The 6,708-nt window shown below is 45.0% G+C and overlaps 1 pseudogene; it reads left to right on the forward strand.

The window, feature by feature from the left end:
* Positions 1-631: 631 nt before the first annotated feature.
* On the forward strand, positions 632-4,101 carry LOC119522074 (annotated as a pseudogene).
* Positions 4,102-6,708: the final 2,607 nt, after the last annotated feature.

Below are 6,708 nucleotides of genomic sequence, written 5' to 3' on the forward strand. Positions count from 1 at the left end.
AAGAGTACCAAGGTCTGCCAGGTGTCAAGGTAAGAAGCTAAGAAAGGACTAAGGTGACCACCCACTACATAATGGAATGTGCTGACTCCCCCCTTCCTCCCCAGAGATCCTTCCCCCTGTTGTCTGCCCTGGAAGACCCCACACAGGGGAAGAAGATGCCACGTCCTCTGACTTAAACCGTGGAATCTGAAGGCTGTGGGGGCCTTCATCTTTGGGGTGCAATCTCAGGTGAGCAGAGACGGAGTTCCAGATGTCAAGGTGAGGACTCTGAGTGAAGACTGAGAGAACCACCCATTGCAGATCAGTGAGGGCCACACAAAGCCACAGCCCTGCTATCAGACCTGAGAGCCCCCCTCCCCCAGGGGTAGCCTGAAATAGCATCCCCTGACTTCTTCCTTACAGATCTGGGAGATGAGGTCTTGGTCTGAGGGAGATGGCTTCAAGTCCCAGAGAAAGGAGCCCCAGGCTCTGCTAGCAGTACAGGCAGGGACCCTGAGTGAGGACTGAGGTCTCCCATAGAGTTCTGCTCCTGCTGTCAGACATGGGAGGCCTTGGACATTGGATGGCTTGATGCCCCTCCCAGACTTCACCTTTGAGGATCAGTGGAAGGTGTGGCCTTAGACCGAGTGGTATGGTCCCAGTGCAGTGGAGGGAGGAATCACTGGCCCTGCGAGGTGTCAAAGTAAGACACTGAATGGTGACTGAGGAGACTACTACCCCTGAACAAAGGGCAATAAGCAAATTTAACTCTGCCTTGTTGTCAAACATAGTAGGCCCTTCATAATGTTGTCAGGGCTAGGCGCTCGTTCACTTCTACCTGGAGAGACTGAGGATGGTGGTAGCCCTGGTCTGAGGATATAGGAGTCAGATCAGCAAATTGAGGAGGCCCAGGCCCTTCCAGGAGTGGGGTAAGTATCCCAAGTTAGGTCTGCAAGGACCACCAACCACGGAACAGTCATAAATTGTTCTGCTCTGCCACTACTGTCAACACTGGAAGGCCCCAAGCAGGGCAGTCAGCCTAGGATGAACCATCACTTCCACCTCGAGGTCTCAGGGAGGTGAAGGCTCTGATGTGAGTAGGTAATGCCAAGTCATGGAATATCTCCTTATTTGCCACAGTGAGGTGAGACCTTAGTTTGAATGGGCAACATATGATGAGTAGAGGAAGGAGTCCCAGGACTTGCTGGTAGTAAATGAAAGATACTGAGTTGAGACTGAAGGAAACTCCCAACCAAGAAGAGAGTGGAACCTACAGATTAGAACCCTGTTCCTTCTGTCACCCTGGCATGCCCTACACAGAACTATTAGACTGATGCACTTTGTCAGTTCCACCTCATGAGCCTGAGGGAGGCAAGGGCTTTGGTATGAAGAGAAATGTCTCAAATTAGTAGAGGGAAGATTCCCAGGCCCTGCAAAAGTCCAGGTTAGGACCCTAAGTAATGGTTGAGGAGTACACTCACCCAAGAATAGAAGAGGTATGAAGATTATTGCCCCTGTGTTCACCTTAGGAATTTGAGGGCTGTGACTTTCTTGCTATGTGTGGTGAAACTTCAGGTCAGAAGAGGGAGGATTCCCAGGCTTTCTATGGGTCAATATAAGACACTGAGTGGGGAATGGGAGTAACATGAACCCCAGAATAGTGAGGACACAAAGCCTTCTGCCATACTCCTGCTGTTGACCCTGGGAGGCTCCATGCTGAACTGTCAGGCTGAGGTGTCCCTTCACTTACTCATCATTGGTTTCAGGTGAAGGCTTTGTTCTGAGTAGAAGACCTCAGATCAATAGAATAGTCCCTGGGACCACCAGGAGTCAAGGTAAGGACCTTGAATTAGGTCTGGGGGTCATCTATCCCAGAAAGTGTGGTCCCACAGATCACTGGGAGCCAGGGAGACTGGGAGTAGGGTTTGCCAGATGAAATGCCCACTCACTCTTCCATTGTGATCACAGGGATATGAGATCTTAGTGTGATGGGGTGATATCAGATCAGCAGAGGGAGGAGTTCCAGATCCTGCCCAGCACCAAGGTGATGACCCTGAGTGAAGACTGTAGGGACAAGCACGCTCCAGAAAAGAGGGGACATCACAGAACCTCTTCCACTTCCCGTGGTTAACCCTGGGCAGTCCTGGGCAGGGGTGTCCAGAAATGACACTCACCTTCACCTCACACTGAAGGGTCTCAGTCAGCTGTGGGCCTTGGTCTGAAGGAAGTGGCTTCAATTCAGCAGAAGGGATGGTACCCAGGCAGTGCCAGGAGTCCAGATTAAGACCCTGAGTGAAGACTGTGGAGACCACCCACCTAAGAACAGATGAGTCCCCACAACCCCCACCCTTGCTGTCAGTCCAGAGAGATCCTGAGCTGGAATCACATGATGACTTGTCTCTGTTTTTGCTGCAGTGTTCAGAGGATTCAGGGGATTGGTTTGAGGGACCTACATCAAGTCACGTTAGCTGGACTCACAGACCCTTCCAGAAATCTAGGTAAGGACTCTAAGTGATGTCTTGTGGTACCACACATCCCAGCAATGATGGGGCCATAGATTCTAGTATCAGCTGTGGCAGTTGATCTACCAAGGCAGGGGTAACTAGACACACTTCTTTCTCACTTTGCCCTATGGTTTCTCAAGGAGGTGAGGCATTCATCTGAGGGGGGTGGCATCAGGCTAGCAGAGGAAAGAGGGCCTAGTCCCTACCAGCAGGCCAGTTAAAGAACCCAAATGAGGATGGAGGGGCCATCCAACCCAGAACAAAGGCAGCTACACAGAGTGAGACAGGGCCTGCTCTACTGTGAGCCTTGGAAAACCTTGAGTTGTGCTGACTGGCAGTCCCCAGAGGAGTCTTCTCACTTACTCCTTTAGGTTCTTATTGGGAAGGTCAACCAGGATTACAGGAGACCTGTGAGATCCTAGAACATTGTTTCTCAAGAGACAACCAGTAGAGTGGCTTTTATCAAAGCTGCCAAATTTTAATTTACCATCTGAGACTATTCACATTCTCTCTCTCTCTCTTACGCTGGGGGCCTACTTTTCCCACTCTCCTGCACACACCCTTACCTGCTGTCACCCACACAATCATCATGCCTGGCAAAAGGGAGAGTCCATTTTTCCTGCATGAGCAACAACTTAAAAATCTGCTGTGATTCCCAGGAATTGGAGGGTTTACAGGTCCCCTAGGCTGTGGAGGAGGCTTCCCCTTCCTCCTCCTTTTCTCTGATTCCAGGCAACCTGGAGGAGGCTCCTGCTGCTGGGACATTCATTACTCCCCAGGGTGCTCAGGGTGTCTACTTCATAGAGCAAATCAGATGAGAGCTCCAGCAACCAAGAAGAGGAGGCTAGTCCAAGCACCTCACAGTCACTGCCAGACACTAAGAACTCACCCATAGACCCTCTAGACAAGAAGGTGGCTTTGTTGGTGAATTTCTTGCTGCAAAGTTATCAAAGGAAAGAGTTGATCTCAAAGGCAGACATGCTCAAGGTTGTCATCAAAGACTATAAGATTCAGTTCCCTGAAATCTTCAGTAGGGCCTCTGAACAAATGAAGTTGGTCTTTAGTATTTATATCAAGGAAATGGACCCAGCAACCACTGCTATGCCCTTGTCAACAAGCTGGACCTTACCTATGATGAGACATTTAGTGGTGATGAGGGCATGCCCAAGAATGGAATCTTCATTCTTATCCTGGGTGTGATCTTCATGAAAGGCAACTGTGCCACTAACGAAGAAGTCTGAGAAGTGCTGAATAGGATGGACCTATATTCTGAGAGGAAGTACTTCATCTTTAGGGAGAAACAGGAAGTTGATCACCAACAATTTTGTGAAGAAAAATTACCTTTAGTACTGCCAGGTGCCCAACAGTCTCCTGCTCACTATGAATTCCTATGGGGTCCAAGAGCCCAGACTGAAACTAGCAAGATGAAAGGTCTAGAGTTTTTGGCTAAGGTTCATGGACTGTTCCAAGTGCTTTCTTATCCCAATACATAGAGACTTTGAAAGATGAGGAAGAGAGAGCTTTGGATAGATCTTTAGTCAGGCTGGCACTACCACCATGGCCATTACAAGTTTCAGTGCCACATCTAGCAGCTGCTTCTCTTCCTCCTGTCGTCTGAAGTAGATTCTTCATTTTGTGTTTGAAGAGGGCTGTCAATGATCTAAGCAGTGGAGGGCCAGGATGGGTTAGAAGGATCACAGTATATAATATCTTTGTTTTCCTGTTCTATATGAGTAACTTGGGGATTTATCTTTTTAGGAGTGGTGAGATATTCTAATACCGTACCTTTTAATATAAAATTTAATTAGCTTCAGAATCTAAGTTTATGAATGATATCGGTCGCTCATTTAGTTTTGTTTATGAGGCTGAAGAGTAAGCGATTTCCTATTTTGTAAAACATTTTAGGAAGCCGTTCATCTTCTTCTGTCATCTGGAATATGATAACATGACATTGGAATAGGGATTTCCTTGGAAATATGAAAGAAATCAGCTTTAAATTATTGGGTTAAAGAAATGGAGGGAAAAATGAAATGTGTTCAATTCTTGTCATCTCTTATCCATTTTAGATTGTCATTCTGAAAAATTAAATTATAAATACCTGGATTTGCTTACCTTACTCAAGAATGTGGGTGAAATTAACCATTATTAAGTTGTAACTCTTGGTCACTGAATAATTTATTCCCCACATATCAAATGAGCATGTGCTTCTGGGTAGACACCTCAGTAGTACTAGTAGGAGCAGCCATCAAGTTGGGGCAATGATGAGTATCATATAAAGCTAAATGGCATGTGAAAAGGAGTGTGGAGTTGTGTGGGAGGGTCCAGATGAGCTTGTCAAGTGCAAATGTCCTACATCAAGGCAGTTTGGGACTTTGGGAAATAGCAAGCCCTTCAGTGTGAGCATATTTGTAGTTAAACTGGGTGGAGGGGGAGATGTGGCTGTGGGAATGGCGATCAAGGATAAGACCCTTGGATGGTGAGTCTCAAAGTTGAGAGATGAAAGCCTGGAGTGGATGTTTCCTAGAAGGTACATTGGGATAATTAAAAAAAAAAAAAAAAAAAGGCAGAAATGTAAGGTGCAGTTGAACACATTGAGCAAACCAGGTAGTTTGTGTACTTACCCAAGGAGTTTCTGAGAAATAAGGCTAGCACTGTCGCTTGAGGCTAGGAGAGCCAGAACACATTCCACTCAAAAAAACATTTTTATTAGGTTTTCTTGAGTGTATGTTGGCAAAGTCTAATCAGGGCCTGCATTTTGGGTTAGGGTTGAGTGAATAACAGCAATGGTGGTTTGGATGGAAGAGAGTGAAGGAGTTGGTCCTTGAGACAAATTCCAGGAGCTTTGAGTTGCATTCAGCTGGGGAAGACAACCCCCCCACCACCACCACACACACATATACAAAGTAAGTAATACAACTCTGAGGGGAAAAATTTACTGAACTTTACTTGATAAGTAGCATTTTTATCTGATTTTATGTTCTATATTCTTCAGCACTACACATTTTCTGAGATATCCTATAGGAAACAGTAAAAAAAAAAAAAATTAAAAAAAACATAGGTGTATGTGGTTGCACACAGTCTCAAATTAATCACATTAATAACTCCCATTAATTAAAGAACATAAGCTATGCCAGACAGTGTGCCACATGCTTGACATACATTACACAATTTCCAACACTCCCAGAAGACAGAGCTTATTGAAGACACTTCATAGATGAAGAACCTGAGGCTTGAGAGCTTGGGAATGTTCCTAAGTTCACAGGGTAGTTTTTGACACAGCTGGTACTAGACTCCTGGTCTGAATTTTCTAGAGCCCACTGTGTTCCACTCCTCCAAGCCTCAGACAGACCTTCTGTCTCTTAATTCATTTCTCTTTTCACAAATCCATTATGTCTCTCAGTGAGTAAAGAGATGGAACCCATAGCCAAAGTACTATTTGTAACCTAAAGAAGGAAGGTGAAAATGAAAATCAAACACAAAGTAAGGCTATGTATGTGTTTCATCCACATCTTATGCCATGTAACTAGCCCTTGCTACTGAAATATGAGCAGAACCACTGTTTGGATTTATAAGCCAAGCATTAGAAAGCCAGTATGCCACCTCCATGATTTCTCTTCCATTTGAGAGCAAACATGGAAACCCCATGTTGAAATGGTACAACTACATGGTAGAAGCAATCTGGATTCTGGGTCATCTGATAGCAGAGAGCCCATCCCAGCCAACATTAGACATATTTTATGTGCACAAAAATTATGTTTGTTGTATTAAGCCATTCCAGTTTTCAGGTTTTGTGAGTTGCTTCAGGTAGCAATTATTTTATCTGATTAATACATAGCTACTCTATCTTTTGTTAGGTTTATTTAAATATTTTAATAACAAGGTTCATCAGAACATGTATTTTTGTTGCCAAACTTTTTAAGGACATACATAAATCACATTCTTCTCTTCACAACATTCCTCCAAAATTCATCCCCCTCGTCAGAGGTAACCACAACTAAGAATCCCATGAGTATTATTTAAAAGATGACTCTAGTTGACATTCATTTGTTCTCCCACATGCAAGAACAGTTTTATATTTGTACATTTAGTCACAATAATTGACCACTCTGGTTTTTGCTAAGTTAAACAGTTCCAGTCTTTATCTTCTATCTTCACCTCAGGTGTCATGCATGCCCTGAGCCCACCTCTTTCAGCTTTACTCACAGACATCTTTGTTCAGTGTAGT

The sequence above is a fragment of the Choloepus didactylus genome, chromosome X, assembly GCF_015220235.1.
Source record: "Choloepus didactylus isolate mChoDid1 chromosome X, mChoDid1.pri, whole genome shotgun sequence".
In the NCBI taxonomy this organism is placed as follows: domain Eukaryota; kingdom Metazoa; phylum Chordata; class Mammalia; order Pilosa; family Megalonychidae; genus Choloepus; species Choloepus didactylus.